This window comes from Mauremys reevesii, linkage group 12 (genome assembly GCF_016161935.1).
Source record: "Mauremys reevesii isolate NIE-2019 linkage group 12, ASM1616193v1, whole genome shotgun sequence".
NCBI classification, from domain to species: domain Eukaryota; kingdom Metazoa; phylum Chordata; order Testudines; family Geoemydidae; genus Mauremys; species Mauremys reevesii.
In genome coordinates this window covers 42,837,873-42,856,046 of record NC_052634.1, presented here as the reverse complement: position 1 = coordinate 42,856,046, position 18,174 = coordinate 42,837,873, and the positions used below count along the sequence as shown (strand labels likewise).

Here is an 18,174-nt window from a genome sequence, read left to right as displayed (position 1 = left end):
AACGCACACACTTTGCAAAGAAACGGGAGCTGGGATCTCGGACATGAGATTCTATCTGCCGGCCGGGGTGCGACCCCGCGTTGTACCTGCTGCTTGGTCTGCCTCTGCTGCAAAGTAGCTCGCCTCGCTCAGATCCTTGGGGTTCGCTGAGCTGCAGCTCACCTTGATACATGGGAACAGCTTCAAATCATGGAATATCAGGGTTGGAAGGGACCTCAGGAGGTCATCTAGTCCAACCCAATCCCCAACTAAATCATCCCAGCCAGGGCTTTGTCAAGGCTGACCTTAAAAACCTCTCAGGAAGGAGATTCCACCACCTCCCTAAGGAACCCATTCCAGTGCTTCACCACCCTCCTAGTGAAAAAGGGTTTTCCTAAGATCCAACCTAAACCTTCCCCACCGCAACTTGGGACCATTGCTCCTCGTTCTGTCATCTGGTGCCACTGAGAACAGTCTAGATCCATCCTCTTTGGAACCCCCTTTCACGTAGTTGAAAGCAGCGATCAACTCCCCCCTCATTCTTCTCTTCTGCAGACTAAACAATCCCAGTTCCCTCAGCCTCTCCTCATAAATCATGTCTTCCAGCCCCCTAATCACTTGTGTTGCCCTATGCTGGACTCTTTTCAGTTTTTCCACATCCTTCTTGCAGTGTGGGGCCCAAAACCGGACACGGTACTCCAGATGAGGCCTCACCAATGTCGAAGAGAAGGGAACGACCACATCCCTCGATCTGCTGGCAATGCCCCTACGTATACAGTCCAAAATGCCGTTAGCCTTCTTGGCAACAAGGGCACGCTGTCGACTCATATCCAGCTTCTCGTCCACTGTAACCCCTAGGTCCTTTTCTGCAGAACTGCTGCCTAGCCATTCGGTCCCTAGTCTGGAGCAGTGCACGGGATTCTTCCGTCCTAAGTGCAGGACTGGGCACTTGTCCTTGTTGAACCTCATCAGGTTTCTTTCAGCCCAATCCTCCAATTTGTCTAGGTCCCTCTGTAGCCTATCCGTACCCTCCAGCATATCGACCGCTCCTCCCAGTTTAGCGTCATCTGCAAACTTGCTGAGAGTGCAGTCCACGCCATCCTCCAGATCCTTAACGAAGATATTGTACACAACCGGCCCCAGGACTGAGCCTTGGGGCACGCCGCTTGAGACCGGCTGCCAATTAGACGTGGAGCCATTGGTCACTACCCGTTGAGCCCGAGGACCTAGCCAGCTTATAGTCCACCTTATAGTCCATTCATCCAGCCCAAACTTCTTGAACTTGCCGACAAGAATACTGTGGGAGACCGTATCAAAAACTTTGCTAAAGTCAAGGAAGAACACATCCATTGCTTTTCCTCATCCACAGACCCAGTTCTCTCCTCACAGAAGGCAATTAGGTTAGTCAGGCGTGACTTGCCCTTGCTGAATCCATGCTGACCGCTCCTGATCACTTGCCTCTCCTCTAAGTGCTTCAGAATTGATTCCTTGAGGACCTGCTCCATGATTTTTCCAGGGACTGAGGTGAGGCTGACTGGCCTGTAGTTCCCCGGATCCTCCTTCTTTCTTCCCTCTTTTAAAGATGGGCACTACATTAGCCTTTTCCCAGTCATTTGGGACCTCCCCCAATGGCCATGAATTTTCAAAGATAATGACCAGTGGCTCTGCAATCACACCCGCCAACTCCTTTAGCACCCTCGGATGCAGCGCATCCGGCCCCATGGATTTGTGCTCATCCAGTTTTTCTAAATAGTCCCGAAGCACTTCTTTCTCCACAGAGGGCTGGTCACCTCCTCTCCATGCTGTGCTGCCCAGAGCAGCAGTCTGGGAGCTGATTTTGTTCGTGAAGACAAAATCACGAAGGGGGAGGGTGGGGAAGCATTGAGTACATTAGCTTTTTCCACATCCTCTGTCACAAGGTCTCCTCCCTCATTCTGTAAGGGGCCCACACTTTCCTTGACTTTCTTCTTGTTGCTAACATCCCTGAAGAAACCCTTCTTGTTGTTACTCTTAACATCTCTTGCTAGCTGCAACTCCAAGCATGAGTTGCCCTTCCTGATTTCACTCCTGCGTGCCTGAGCAATATTTTTATACTCCTCCCTGGTCATTTGTCCAATCTTCCACTTCTTCAAACGGCGCTGCCTGCCAGTGCACTCAGCCTCACTTGGCAGGTAACAAAAGGGATCGAGTGGCCGTCCAGTTTCTGGAGAGTGGCTGACAACACCCGACCTTCTGCCCTGAGGAGAAACTGACGTGAGACAAGGCAGGGGAGGTCATTCTTGTATTGGACCAACTTCCGGTGGGGAGAGAGCGAGGGAGAGGGAGAGAGAAGCAAAATGCAAGCTGCACTCTTTCCCCAGCAGCAGGTGGGCCACGTCATCTCTCTGATGGTCTGGCTTCCCGGGACGGGACCCGCTACAACTTAGATAATTTTTTACCTCAAGGTTCCCAAGACACAGACAAGGTTTTCATCTGGAGGCCAAAAGACCAAAAACATCAAGACACTTGATCACGGCCTTGGATAGGCCAAGATTTAAAAGTTTATTAGAAAATATTTGAAAATGAACGATACAGAGATTTGAAACGTCAGATATTGGTCATCGGGGGTGACATACAGAGTATAGGGCAATTTTAGTTTTAAATGTTTATTAGAAAATGTTTAAGAATAGATACAATTTAGATAATGCTTTCTACAGAGAGTTTGTAACATCAGTTACTGGTCATCAGGGGTGACATACAGAGTATAGGGGGATGCTAGTACTTTGGTATTGGACAGCACATAACTTATACAGTGTGCAATGTCCCCAATGTGGGGTATACTGTGGGTGAGTTCAAGATACAGTCAGCAAGCAGTGAGGGTACATCACGCATACAACAGTTAAAGACAGTCATAGGTATAAATAAGCAAGCCAGGTAATGGGGCTAGAATGACCCTCACATGGCAAAGTTAAGGTCTGTCGCACTCGATCTGAGCACTACACCCCATCTGAGCTCAAAGAGGGGAGCACGCAAGAGCGGCGGCCCGGGCGGGCAGGGTGAGGGGCCCGAGCGGAGGGGCGGAGCCGCGTGAGCAGGTATGCAGATCTGTGTGTGAGCAGAGCATCGTGGGAGCGGACGCAGGCTGCCAGGCAGGGCCCGACTTTGGCACCGGGAGCTCGGCGTGGGGAAGGGAAGGTCTCCGGGGGCCACATCGAGGCAGCTGTCGGCAGTGGGGGCCGGTGTGGGCGAGGCCGGCGGTGGGGGCGCGGCGGTCCGCCCCGTGTGTTATAAGTGCGGGGCGAGCGAGGGCGGGCGGCGGCCGGGCAGCAGGAACTCATACTTATCTGGCAGGGGAGATACCATGATCATGAAGGGGGTTTTTCCAGGGTGAGGCTCATCCATTGCACTGTGGGTGTGTTGACCCCTGCAATTTCACCAAATGCGGGAAACTTGACTACATAATTTGTGGTAGTGGGGGACTGCGTTCGTGCTCTCCCCTGGTGATTGGTTTGAACAACAGACAACCGATAGTGGGCTTTTTAGGCTTAGTGCACTGCAAAGCAGATTCTCAGGAAAACAGCTGTTATTCTGGGTCTTTGGGAGTGCTCTTTTCCACAGGCCCTGTACTTCTAGGTATCTTTGTCACACGTTCCTCCTTGTAAGCAAAGCTCAGCTCTGAAACTGTACTTGGGTCTCTCTGTGTTCTTGGCTTTCCCTAGTCTTTTGCAGCTGATCTGCTCTCTAGTCTGCTTTTGGGGGGCTTGGACCGGTGCCTTCCTGGGCTCTAAGGGGAGCTGCCTGTCTGCCTGCCTGCTCTGCTTCTTTCCCTGCTTGTAGCTTCTTGCCTGGCCCTTCTTCTCGGGCTCTTCCTCTTTTGACGGGAGGACGGCCTGTCCAAAACGCCTGTCTCCTCGTCCAACAGGCAGCCTCGCCCCCTGCCCTGGGGCCGCTTTGGCTTTCGCTGTCTGTTCCTGTCTCTTGGTGGCCACCCTGTCTGTGCTACGGAGACTAGGCTGTCACAACCCCATGCTGGAGGAGGGCTTTCCGTCGCTTGAGGCCCACCCACCGCCTCCCCGAATGCCCTTTAGCTACGCTGCGGGTTAGGGCGGCGTGGCCGTGTCGCCCAGGAGCGGGTTTTCCCTTTTGCACACCTCTGACGGACGGAGCTGTTTTGACTTAACTGTTCAGCACGCACCGACCCTCGGGCCTGGGCTGCACGGGGAACGTAAATCGGCGCGGCTACATCAGTCCGCGCCTTGGTCGGAAGAATTCTTCCGTCGACCTAGCTCCGCCTTTCGGGAGGTGGATGGCCGGCACCAACGAGGAAAACCCTCTCAGGACCCTTCTCCAGGAACAGTGCCCTTCCGTTTGGGGAGATTATGCTGCTTTAAAAAAGAGAAATTGTTTAACTGCCTTTCTCTGAGGCAAGGTTGACTTTGTATTGCTTCCCTCGTGGCTCCTTATAGCAGTTGTGTTCTGAAATCTTTAGGGTTTGACTTCATTTATGATGAAATCTTGCTGTAACTTTATTCTAATTTTCAATGAGTAACTAGACCTGAGCTGTTTGGTGTGTTAGTGGAGGATTGTTTAAAAACCTGGGATTCCACTTTCGGCTGCCTTTCCATTACATTTCCTCTGAAAGCCCACCGAAAGCCTCCACTTCCCACATAACTCTCTCAAACCTGCAGTCATCAGGCATACAGAAGATGCTTACAGTTTCACTCCATACGAGTCCAGTTCCTTGCTGTTTCCTGTCTAACCACTGCACACATATGGTATCCCCTCCCTACCCGGAGATGCTTCCTGGCTTTTCCGCTCAGGACAGGAAAACGAGAATGGAGAAGTAAGCTGTGCAGGGAACTCTTCCTCAGCTCGCACTCCACCCGCCAAGGGCCTTTCGAGGTCTTCTACGGACTTCAGGTTTCATTTGATTTCCAAGGTTTATGGGCTCATTAATTAGCCATCTCTCCTAATGCAGGGATCCCATGGGTCAGACCAAAGATCGATGGCCCAAAAGAGCTAAGAAACAGAAATAAAGGTGAGAGCTAGGCATTACATTCAGATGAGCATCCAGAATCTGACTGTGCCCTGGCATGTTCAACGCTGCCGAAAAGAAGGAGCTCGTCAGGTCCCTCTGCTAGCACCCAAATCTGGTGGCTAGTCAGTCTGCTGGGAAATAAGGAAAAGGAAAAGAATTAAAGGAGTCAGGCAATAACAAGGAAATGAAAAGGTTTGTCGAACGGGTTCTGTCTGATTGACCATCTTCCCAGCTACCTGTCCAATTTAAAGACCTAGCCCAGTATCCTGTCTGCTGACAGCGGCCAATGCCAGGTGCCCTCTACTATACTTTTTTCATACTATAGAAAAGCTTCAGCCAGTGACACCAGCTCAGGGAGCACTCTTCTGTTTTTCTCACAGCAGGCAACAGCCTTGCCAAAGCAAAGCCTTAAAAAATTGGGTACAAACTCATCAACATTCCTCTCCACGGAAATCTTTAGTAAAAGGCGAAAGATTTATACGAACTGAAGAGAAAGCAGAGCATGTAGAACTCGTGGCAGAGGCGCTGCCGGGGCAACCGCCTACGCTCCCAAAAGTCAGGGTGACTACTCTCCCAGCCCGCTACACCGCTAGCTTTCAGAGGAAATGGAATTGAACCGATTGGCAGCCCGAGTTGGATCATCGAAACCGGGGACACAGGGAGCAAAACCAGCCCCTCGACCAGGGACTCGCTTCGCTGCGCGCAATGCACTGTGGCTATGCAAATAAGATGCTCCGGCCGTCTCTGGCGCTCAAAGGAGTCTTTTCTCCGGGCTGCCTCTGCTCCTTCCCCGGCTGGGCGGAGATTGGGATGGGGCAGCTGCTCTCCTGAGACAGTCCCGCTGATGCCCAGGCGCATGGAGGACGGAGCCCGGACGAGAAGCCAGAGGGCACTTGGCCCACAGCTAAAACCCGGAGCAAACGCACACACTTTGCAAAGTAACAGGAGCCAGGATCTCGCACATGAGATTCTATCTGCCGGCCGGGGTGCGACCCCGTGTTGTACCTGCTGCTTGGTCTGCCTCTGCTGCAAAGTAGCTCGCCTCGCTCAGATCCTTGGGGTTCGCTGAGCTGCAGCTCACGTTGATACACGGGAACAGCTTCAAATCATGGAATATCAGGGTTGGAAGGGACCTCAGGAGGTCATCTAGTCCAACCCAATCCCCAACTAAATCATCCCAGCCAGGGCTTTGTCAAGGCTGACCTTAAAAACCTCTCAGGAAGGAGATTCCACCACCTCCCTAGGGAACCCATTCCAGTGCTTCACCACCCTCCTAGTGAAAAAGGGTTTTCCTAAGATCCAACCTAAACCTTCCCCACCGCAACTTGGGACCATTGCTCCTCGTTCTGTCATCTGGTGCCACTGAGAACAGTCTAGATCCATCCTCTTTGGAACCCCCTTTCAGGTAGTTGAAAGCAGCGATCAACTCCCCCCTCATTCTTCTCTTCTGCAGACTAAACAATCCCAGTTCCCTCAGCCTCTCCTCATAAATCATGTCTTCCAGCCCCCTAATCACTTTTGTTGCCCTATCATAGAATCATAGAATCATAGAATTCAAGATCAGAAGGGACCATTATGATCATCTAGTCTGACCTCCTGCAAGATGCAGGCCACATAAGCCGATCCACCCACTCCTTAGCAAGCGACCCCTGCCCCATGCTTCGGAGGAAGGCGAAAAACCTCCAGGGCCATTGCCAATCTTCCCTGGAGGAAAATTCCTTCCCGACCCCAAATATGGCGGTCAGCTGAACCCCGAGCATGCGGGCAAGACTCTCCAGCCAAACCCTCTGGAAAGGTTATATCATACCAGGCACATAATTGACCTATTGACTAAGCCCGTTATCCTATCATACCATCCCCTCCATAAACTTATCTAGTTTAATCTTAAAGTCATGGAGATCCTTCGCCCCCACTGTTTCCCTCGGTAAACTGTTCCAGTATTGCACTCCCCTGATGGTTAGAAACCTTCGTCTAATTTCAAGCCTGAATTTCCTGACTGACAGTTTATATCCGTTCGTCCTCGTGTCCACATTAGCACTGAGCTGAAATAATTCTTCTCCTTCCTGGTATTTATCCCTCTGATATATTTAAAGAGTGCAATCATATCTCCTCTTATCCTTCTTTTGGTTAAGGAAAACAAACTGAGCTCCTCAAGTCTCCTTTCATACGAAAGGCCTTCCATTCCTCGGATCATTCTAGTAGCCCTTCTTTGTACCCGTTCCAGTTTGAATTCATCCTTCTTAAACATGGGAGACCAAAACTGCACACAATACTCCAAATGAGGTCTCACCAGCGCCTTATATAACGGGACTAGCACCTCCTTATCCCTACTAGAAATACCTCGCCTAATGCAACCCAGGACCGCATTAGCTTTTAACGGCCACATCACATTGCCTACTCATAGTCATCTTGCGATCAACCAGGACTCCTAGGTCCTTCTCCTCCTCCGTTACTTCCAACTGGTGCGTCCCCAGCTTATAACTAAAGTTCTTGTTAGACATCCCTAAATGCATAACCTTACACTTCTCACTATTGAATTTCATCCTGTTACTAATACTCCAGTTTACAAGGTCATCTAAATCTCCCTGGAGAATATCCCGATCCTCTTCCGAATTGACAATACCCCCCAACTTGGTGTCATCCGCAAACTTTATCAGCCCACTCCTACTCTTGGTTCCCAGGTCAGCAATAAATAGATTGAATAAAATCGGACCCAAAACCGAGCCTTGAGGAACTCCACTGGTAACCCCCCTCCAACCGGACAGTTCCCCCTTCAATACTACCCTCTGCAGTCTCCCCTTTAACCAGCTCCTTATCCACCTCTGGATTTTCATTTCGATCCCCATCTTTTCCAATTTAACCAGTAATTCTTCATGCGGTACCGTATCAAACGCCTTACTGAAATCCAGATATATGAGATCCACCGCATTTCCCTTGTCTAAAAAATCTGTTACTCTCTCAAAGAAGGAGATCAAGTTGGTTTGGCACGATCTACCTTTCGTAAATCCATGCTGTAATCTATCCCAGTTGCCAGCGGCCTCATGCTCCGGAACCACTCTCTCTTTTAAGATTTTTTCCATGACTTTGCATACTACAGATGTTAGACTAACAGGCCTATAATTCCCCGGGTCACTTTTTTTCCCCTTCTTGAATATAGGAACTACATTAGCTAATCTCCAGTCAGTCGGTACAATCCCCGAAATTAGGGATTTATTAAAGATTATCGCTAACGGGCTAGCAATATCCCTCGCCAATTCCCTTAATATTCTAGGATGAAGATTATCCGGGCCCCCCGATTTACTTCCGTTAAGCTGTTCCAGTTTGGCTTCTACCTCAGCTACCGTAATGTCTACCCCCATATCTTCATTCCCATCGGTCCCTCTATCACTATTCCTTAGCCCTTCATTAGCCTCATTAAAGACCGAGGCAAAGTATTCGTTCAGATATTGTGCCATTCCAAGATTATCCCTAATCTCCACTCCATTCAAAGTTTTAAGCGGTCCCACTTCTTCTTTCTTGGTTTTCTTCCTATTTATATGGCTAAAAAACCGTTTGCTATTGGTTTTAATCCCCTTCGCTAGATCCATCTCCACTCGTCGCTTTGCCTTTCTCACAGCTTCCCTGCACCCTCTGACCTCAATAAGGTAGGTTTCCTTGCTGATCCCTCCCATTTTCCACTCCCGGTACGCTTTCTGCTTTTTCTTAATGACCCCTCTAAGACGCTTGCTCATCCAGCTCGGTCTAAAACTGCTACCTACGAGCCGTTTCCCCCTTCTCGGGATACATGCCTCTGACAACTCCTGCAACTTCAACTTGAAGTAACCCCAGGCGTCATCTGCCCTTAGATCCCTAAATATGAGTCTATGCTGGACTCTTTTCAGTTTTTCCACATCCTTCTTGCAGTGTGGGGCCCAAAACCAGACACGGTACTCCAGATGAGGCCTCACCAACGTCGAAGAGAAGGAAACGACCACATCCCTCGATCTGCTGGCAATGCCCCTACGTATACAGTCCAAAATGCCGTTAGCCTTCTTGGCAACAAGGGCACGCTGTCGACTCATATCCAGCTTCTCGTCCACTTTAACCCCTAGGTCCTTTTCTGCAGAACTGCTGCCTAGCCATTCGGTCCCTAGTCTGGAGCAGTGCACGGGATTCTTCCGTCCTAAGTGCAGGACTGGGCACTTGTCCTTGTTGAACCTCATCAGGTTTCTTTCAGCCCAATCCTCCAATTTGTCTAGGTCCCTCTGTAGCCTATCCGTACCCTCCAGCGTATCGACCGCTCCTCCCAGTTTAGTGTCATCTGCAAACTTGCTGAGAGTGCAGTCCACGCCATCCTCCAGATCCTTAACGAAGATATTGTACACAACCGGCCCCAGGACCGAGCCTTGGGGCACGCCGCTTGAGACCGGCTGCCAATTAGACGTGGAGCCATTGGTCACTACCCGTTGAGCCCGAGGACCTAGCCAGCTTATAGTCCACCTTATAGTCCATTCATCCAGCCCAAACTTCTTGAACTTGCCGACAAGAATACTGTGGGAGACCGTATCAAAAACTTTGCTAAAGTCAAGGAAGAACACATCCATTGCTTTTCCCTCATCCACAGACCCAGTTCTCTCCTCACAGAAGGCAATTAGGTTAGTCAGGCGTGACTTGCCCTTGCTGAATCCATGCTGACCGCTCCTGATCACTTGCCTCTCCTCTAAGTGCTTCAGAATTGATTCCTTGAGGACCTGCTCCATGATTTTTCCAGGGACTGAGGTGAGGCTGACTGGCCTGTAGTTCCCCGGATCCTCCTTCTTTCTTCCCTCTTTTAAAGATGGGCACTACATTAGCCTTTTCCCAGTCATTTGGGACCTCCCCCAATGGCCATGAATTTTCAAAGATAATGACCAGTGGCTCTGCAATCACACCCGCCAACTCCTTTAGCACCCTCAGATGCAGCGCATCCGGCCCCATGGATTTGTGCTCATCCAGTTTTTCTAAATAGTCCCGAAGCACTTCTTTCTCCACAGAGGGCTGGTCACCTCCTCTCCATGCTGTGCTGCCCAGAGCAGCAGTCTGGGAGCTGATTTTGTTCGTGAAGACAAAATCACGAAGGGGGAGGGTGGGGAAGCATTGAGTACATTAGCTTTTTCCACATCCTCTGTCACAAGGTCTCCTCCCTCATTCTGTAAGGGGCCCACACTTTCCTTGACTTTCTTCTTGTTGCTAACATCCCTGAAGAAACCCTTCTTGTTGTTACTCTTAACATCTCTTGCTAGCTGCAACTCCAAGCATGAGTTGCCCTTCCTGATTTCACTCCTGCGTGCCTGAGCAATATTTTTATACTCCTCCCTGGTCATTTGTCCAATCTTCCACTTCTTCAAACGGCGCTGCCTGCCAGTGCACTCAGCCTCACTTGGCAGGTAACAAAAGGGATCGAGTGGCTGTCCAGTTTCTGGAGAGTGGCTGACAACACCCGACCTTCTGCCTGTAGTAAGTGCAGGCCCTGATAAAGGCCTAGTATGAGGCCTGAGGCCTGAACTAAAGTAATGGACAAGACTCTGCTAACATAAAGCAAAGTTAAGCTGTGAGCCAGAAGCCGGCTTGGTTCACAGAAGCTGGCACGGAAAGGGCTGATGCTGCAGAAATACATATTCACCTAGCATACCAATATAGAACATATTATACTAAAACATTCCATAGATAACGAAAGGACAGGCCGACCCATCCCAATGACAGGGGCAAAAGGGTAAAATGATGGATAGAGTTGTTTTGTTCGAACCAACATGTACAAGGTAGAAGGCAGTGCCTTAATACGTAGAAAGGTTGTAACTTGCTACGTAGAGAGGTTGTACCTCAATACGTCAGGTGTGATGTGTAACTTGTTTGTATCTGTGTATAAGAATGCATCCCTGGGGCGGTGTCTTTGTCCGGCCGTAGGGGGAGTGGAAAGTCCCGCCACTAAGCCGGGTCCTTGCCAAGAGGCACTTTCTCGTAGTATGCCCTGAATTAGGCTAAGAAACCTACAGGGAACTGCAATTGTGTCCGAGGTCGCAATAAACCTAGCCGATGTGGCTTTGCATCTTACTGGACTCTGTGGTCATTGGGGATTCTTGTCGGGTCTGCTGTGTCAGCTATCTGCAGAGCTGGGGCAGCACACAGAGGGAACTCACACACGCAGCCAAGTGATATCAACAAGGAGAAAGCAGAGCACCACACCGGTACCGCTCTGACAACACTGGTGACCCCGACCGCTGATCTGGTGAGTAAGCGAACCTGCCGTGGTAAGAATCGCAATCCAACATGGCAGCAAACCTCGTGCTAGGGAACCCCCTGACCCCCTCCCTTTTGAGCCCCACGGAGTTTGATAACTCCTGGACCCGCTGGATTGCCAGTAAGGGGGGTCCATATGAATTTAAAAAAGAGAGTGGGGAAACATGGACTGGCATATGTAGAGCGACGGTACAGACTGAGGCTCTGAGAAATAGTAATAAAAGTAAAAAAGCAAGAATTTTGCAACTCCTGTCTATGGCAGTGAAATGGCTTAAACAGCATGCTGGCATGCTGGCCAAGCAAGTAACAGTAACAAAGAAAGAGTTAAAAGAATCAAAAGAAGCTACACAGCCCTGGAATGCTCCCACCCCCCTTGCAGGGTGGCAAGCAGCCCAGAGACAACCAGTACAGGAACAGAGTGAAACACTGGAAACAGCTGTAAGGAACCTACAAAAAATACCTGTGCCGTCCCCTGTTATAAATATAAATATTGGTCGTAAACAGCAGGCTTCAGGTAGCTATCCTGTGCCTAAAGAATGGGGACAGAAATGGAAAAAGGTGGCCCTAGTAAAATTAAAACATGAAATGGGGTCCACTGCATTGCAACCATCACCTTATGATAAAAGCCAGGTTCCAGTTAAACTTAAACCGGAACCTAGACTGGTGCCTGTCAGAACGGGACAAGTAAGTGCACAGAAGGAAAGAGTAGCAAACAATACTCTCACTGAATTGGTAAATCAAATGAAGGAAAATATGAAACAGTTCACAGAGCACATTAGGAGACAGGAGCTGCGACTCAATCTCAGGGGAGTAAATAAAAAAGAATTTCTAAGTAAAAAACTGAAATTAAGCGGGTTAACACCTAGAATTGATGCATCAACACATGGAGCTGCCCACAAACAGTTAACTGCAGCAAAAAAGGGCACTTCCACTATCCATTTGGCATGCACACAAAAGCAACAGACACTGGGGGAACAAATTCACGTTTTACAAGAGCAGGTAACTACCCCCAATCTCCTCTCACAGCCAGGATAAAAACCAGGGGCGCAATTCCCAACTGTGCAGGTTCCCAATTGCTTTGACCCATGGAACCACACTCGCGCTCATATCTAAGAATATAGCCTTGTTTCTTAAATATTTGTACATACCAATTAAGTTTTGTCCTTTATATGTTAGGACAGTTTGCTAAATTTGTCTCAGTTTGCTAAACTTGCTGCTGCTGCCTGTACTTTCAAATACCTTGATAGAGTTAATCTCTCTTGGCTCAGGTCTCGCTACCTGCCTAGGAAGAGCTAGGTTGCTCTTCCCCCCCCTTCCCCCCACTCCGCCTCTCCTCACTTCGGCTCTTTTTTTTTGTTTGTTTTAAAAGTTAAAAGTTATAGTTTTACAGAAATCTCCAAAAAATAAAGCAACTGAAAACAGAACAAAACAAGAAACAAAAAGAAAACAAGGTAAAAACTTTAAATCCAGTAAATTAATTATTTTAACCCTTCAGGAATGCAACAGCTGGAATTATTCCTAACTTTCTTGAAGATATGGTTGCCAAGCAACAGAAATGCACTCTCTGCTTATAATCCTAACCACTAACTAATATTTGAAACATGGGCTTTTCTTATTTCCATATAGCAGAGTTTTAAAATAATGTTAAATATAAAGTAATGCAAAATTCCTTGTTACCAAATTAATACAGTGCATTTAGCAAACATTAATATTTTTAATCAAATTTATGCTACAGGTTTTAAATAAGGTAATAACTTGTTTATTCAAATGTTTAACCCTTTTTACTTTTTATTTTTGGTTGTGTTATTTTGTATAGTTATGAATACAATTTTGGCGCCATTTGTTTTTAATTGTAAGTTTGTCCTGTATGTCATGTGTGTGTTTTGTGTCTATGCTGTGTGTGTCACGTGACCATTTTTTTTTTAAATTATTTTTATTTTGTTGCAACAAAAGTCAATTTTATACTTTTAAAAATATATATGAGATGTGGTACCACACTATTTTAAAATCATGATTGGGGTATAATCATATTATTAACACCAATTTTTGTGCAAAGTTCAAAAAGGTTTCAGTTACATATATATTTCTGCATCAACAAATAATGCAATTGCAAACAAAAATAATTCTTTTTTATCAATCACAGTTTTGTTTTTTAAGTTTTTTTTTAAATTTGTTATTCAAAGAAAAAATGTAAGGGAAAACCTCAACATTAAGGTAAAGATAATATTAACAAATGTTAATTTCTTGTTTGGGCTTTTTATAAACTTGTTTGCACTTTTAAATATAGTTATAAGAATGTCATAACCAAAATGTTTTAAAATAACAATTTATGCATAAAGCTAACCAAACAATTTTAACTTGTTTTAACATTTTCAACAGGTTTCCACCTTTGGCTCCCAAACATGGCAAAGCATCATAAAAGTATACCCTCAAATACCCTCAAAGTATTTGCATGTATCTGTATTTAAAATTTATTTTGGTTTAATTTTATAGTTGGTTTAATTTTATATGCTTTTCTTTTGTTATGTTATGTTAATGGGAAGCAATGGTTGTTAAGGTTTGTGCTTCTAAACAGTTAACAAGAGTGAAATTGGTATCACAAGCAAATTAACTCTAGAAAGCTAGTTAAAATTATGTTACTAACTCTTTTGCTGTAACAAAGTGTTCAGCAAGGGAAAGCAATATACCTTCTTATGGAAAATTATGAGCATTTATTTTAGCCATTAAGCATTACATTTAGTATTAAATATTAGTAATGCACCCCAAATAAAAATGAATGTCTATACAACAATTGCAAAAGTATAGCTTGTGTTATAAAAGGCTCGGTCCCTATTACATTGTTCTTATTACATTGTAAACAAAGAAACTAAGTTAAAACTGTGTATAAAGTTTGGGTTACTAAAAACAAACAAAAAAACTTTACTACGTTAACTAACAAAAGTTGTTTGAGTTGCATCCCACAGACCAAAGACACCAGAAAATGTCACACCCTGAAGACACCAGTTCATATCTGTATACAGTGAAGAAACCCCCAAGCATCAAGAAAAGAAAAATGAAGTGTTTTATAAATAAGAGACTGGTCAATTACACCTCTATCTACAATATATGGACAATTAATTTAACAATCAGCTAAAAACCACTAGCTGGACCAGAAAAACTGTCATTTAATTTCAAGTTGGTTATTGTGTAAAAACAACTGTATGATGGCTGTATTACTGTATTATCACTGTACTGCTGTATTATTGCTGTACTACTGTATTATTATTGTACTACTGTATTGTTGCTGTATTGTATAATTGCTGTACAACATGTACAATGTGTATAACCTTGCTAAACTGTTTAACCAACACACAGGTACAAATCAACAAACGAATGGCAGCAAACAACATGAAGACAAGGAAAGAACAAATTGGTAAAGAAACTAAGTTACATAGTAACTACAAATTGGGTAAACAAATTGCCTGTTAGTACCAGTCATAATTTGGGTCAGTAACACTGCATCCTAACTGAGGCACATGTTATTCAAAACAATCTTGTTCAGTGTCTGGGTACCAATATTAAATCCAGACACAGCAATATTTGATAAATTGGTTACTGTCCATTCAGTAGGTTATCTGGAAGACAGCATCCGTAAGAAACAACTGGATCTACATCAACCAATGGAACAGAGAAGCTACCCACTTCTGTTTCCTGCCCAGTAAAGCTGACCAGAGGGTGACAACCAGCTTTAAGGATAACCTATAACATGAATGGACAGTACTGTGTAGTAACTAATTACAATATATTTATATATAAAGGCCTCAGTGGTAGTGTCACTACTCCAAATTTCTGTTTTACTTCTCACATAGCAGTGTGGGACACACTATCATAATCCCCATCCCAGTATTTTAAAACATTCAGCCTACTACTAATAATGACAGAGATAGTCACTGAAATTGCCCTAATAGGGGTGTGTGTCTATCTGTATCACCAAAGTAAAAGGGCCAGAGTACACCAGCAAATTGGAAAAACATGGTTATGCTTGGATATAAGGTGGTGTCATATGTACACATACATACTATACATATATGCCAATACATGCTACAAATATATATGCTATAACCATATAATTTATATATATTAATTATCTGGGAGTGCCTCTAAGGCTCAATCATAATATTACCTTTATATTTTACATTTACATTTACATTGGTATGGTCTCACGAGGCCCTCAATAAAACACCACAGAGGCTACTGACCCCCATGTATCCATGGTCCCGGGCCTAACATTCCCAGGCCCAACATAAGGGACTAAAATAATTGGATAATACAATCTGCCTAAAAGTCGTACGAGGGAATGTGCAGACTAAAAAGACAGATGGGGCATGAGTGTATGGATGGTAAAATAAGGTAACCACATAACAGTGTTTAGCCCACTGGGTTATCTTTAGTCCATACATGATGCTTTTCCGGGACGATGGGTAAACATCCTCCCCATAAAAAGACAAAAAGCGGGGGAATGTAGTAAGTGCAGGCCCTGATAAAGGCCTAGTATGAGGCCTGAGGCCTGAACTAAAGTAATGGACAAGACTCTGCTAACATAAAGCAAAGTTAAGCTGTGAGCCAGAAGCCGGCTTGGTTCACAGAAGCTGGCACGGAAAGGGCTGATGCTGCAGAAATACATATTCACCTAGCATACCAATATAGAACATATTATACTAAAACATTCCATAGATAACGAAAGGACAGGCCGACCCATCCCAATGACGGGCAAAAGGGTAAAATGATGGATAGAGTTGTTTTGTTCGAACCAACTTGTACAAGGTAGAAGGCGGTGCCTTAATACGTAGAAAGGTTGTAACTTGCTACGTAGAGAGGTTGTACCTCAATACGTCAGGTGTGATGTGTAACTTGTTTGTATCTGTGTATAAGAATGCATCCCTGGGGCGGTGTCTTTGTCCGGCCGTAGGGGGAGTGGAAAGTCCCGCCACTAAGCCGGGTCCTTGCCAAGAGGCACTTTCTCGTAGTATGCCCTGAATTAGGCTAAGAAACCTACAGGGAACTGCAATTGTGTCCGAGGTCGCAATAAACCTAGCCGACGTGGCTTTGCATCTTACTGGACTCTGTGGTCATTGGGGATTCTTGTCGGGTCTGCTGTGTCAGCTATCTGCAGAGCTGGGGCAGCACACAGAAGGAACTCACACACGCAGCCAAGTGATATCAACAAGGAGAAAGCAGAGCACCACACCGGTACCGCTCTGACAACAGATGAACCTATGGTTTAAATTACACTCGCAGGCACTGATAATAGAGTTACTGAAAGTTTGGGTGTTAAGAGCTGATAGGTCAGTGGTCCAGTACCCTCAATGTGGTTTTAGCTGGAAACACACCTGGAGGACAAAGACTCAACTGAACTGATTCAGAAGAGAATAATAACAATAATACTTTCAAACCAAAGTCCCCAAACAGATTAGTATTGGTTTTTCAGTTTGGGGAATTTTTTTTCCCCAGTCAGACCTTGCCAAGGGAAGCAGGGAGAAAATGTTTGAGTTGCCTCCTTCAGAACAGCTTGGCCTAGACACTAGCTCTGGTTCACTGCTCTGGCCTTGCTCGGGTAGAGGGTATTTTAATAATTTGGGCAGGTCCCAGGGTGATTGGAGGAGATGACGAGGATGTTACCTTTTGAGATATAAATTAAGAAATACAGGACTAGAGAATTTTTCTTTTTTTAAGAAATCTGGGATTTAGACATTTTATTTAAAGCAAGAGAGTTCTGAGTTTCTGAGAAGGTTTTTGTTTACAAGAAGCAACATCATACCAAACGGGGACATGGTTGTCTACAAAGGAGGAGTAATGACTAAATGCATCCGATGAGGATGCGATTTGTACCCATGCGTGCAGAGCACAATGGATTAGCAGTCCATCACCTTAACCACTAAGCCACCTCATCAGAACTATCAAGGAAAAGACAGGAGGAGAAATCTAATGTCAGCAGAGATAGGGACAATAAGGAGTTTTTAAATACTAAGCGGAAGCAGAGGCTGAATGAGCTCCCCCTTCACATCTAGTGAGGAGCTGGGGGAAAGACTTCAGGAACAGACCGTGTTTGTACAGACACACCTACTCTGCCTAGCTATGCAGCATGATGGGGCCACTTTCCCAAAATGACCAGTTTTGGCTGGTGGCAGGTTACAAATCACTTTAGGATTGAGTGGAATGAAATGTTGTTATCCTTCCTGCATGAGTGAAGGGCAGCAGAACATACCTAGTCGGTCCTGATGGAGGGGTAGGTGGGTGAGGAATAGCTTTCATTGGACTTCATAGAAGTGATTGAGAACGTCACCCTAAAACAGTGGTCCCCAAACATTTCACACTGTGCCCTCTTATCCAGTTGGGGGAGGGCAAAACCAGAGCTTGAGGCATTCAGCCCTGGGTGGTGGAGCTCAGACTTTTGGCTTCAGCCCCAGGCACCAACAAGTCTAATGCCAGCCCTGGCAACCCCATTAAAACAGGGTTATGACCCACTTTGGGGTCCTGACCCGCAGCTTGAGAACCACTGCTCTATGCTGAGGGGAGAGAGTTTTCATGTGGGTGCAGTTAATCCACTTCCCAAGAGGTGGCAGCTATGTCAGTGGGAGAAGCTATATCGGTGGGTGTGCAAGCTGTGGTGTTCACCACATTTAAGAAGTTTAATCAAACCCCATTTTTAAAACCACTTCTGGTCTGGGAATGGCAAAGGATCTCGAGGAAGCAGGGTCTGTCCTTCAAAGTCTTGGAGATCATGAGTCCATGGTCATGGGGGTATAGCTTAGTGGTACAGTGCTTGATGGTAGATCAAGTGATCCTTGATTCAAGCCCCAGTGTTCTCTTATAACCTTCTTTCTTTTTTTTAAAAAAGGAAAACATTTTCATTTCCATTCTTCATTATGTTCAGGAGCTCCACT

The 18,174-nt window shown here is 46.0% G+C and overlaps 1 protein-coding gene and 2 non-coding genes across 3 annotated transcripts in view; 2 read left to right on the top strand and 1 right to left on the bottom strand.

The window, feature by feature from the left end:
• Nucleotides 1–18,174, top strand: part of LOC120375611 (zinc finger protein 850-like) — a gene marked incomplete at its 3' end in the record, with an annotated part of 610,246 nt that overhangs the window by 69,085 nt on the left and 522,987 nt on the right. The window lies entirely within an intron of this gene.
• Nucleotides 3,295–3,458, top strand: LOC120376266. The gene has a single exon (XR_005587167.1). It is a non-coding gene; the product is annotated as a U1 spliceosomal RNA (small nuclear RNA).
• LOC120376010 lies at nucleotides 5,385–5,500 on the bottom strand. The gene has a single exon (XR_005586936.1). It is a non-coding gene; the product is annotated as a U5 spliceosomal RNA (small nuclear RNA).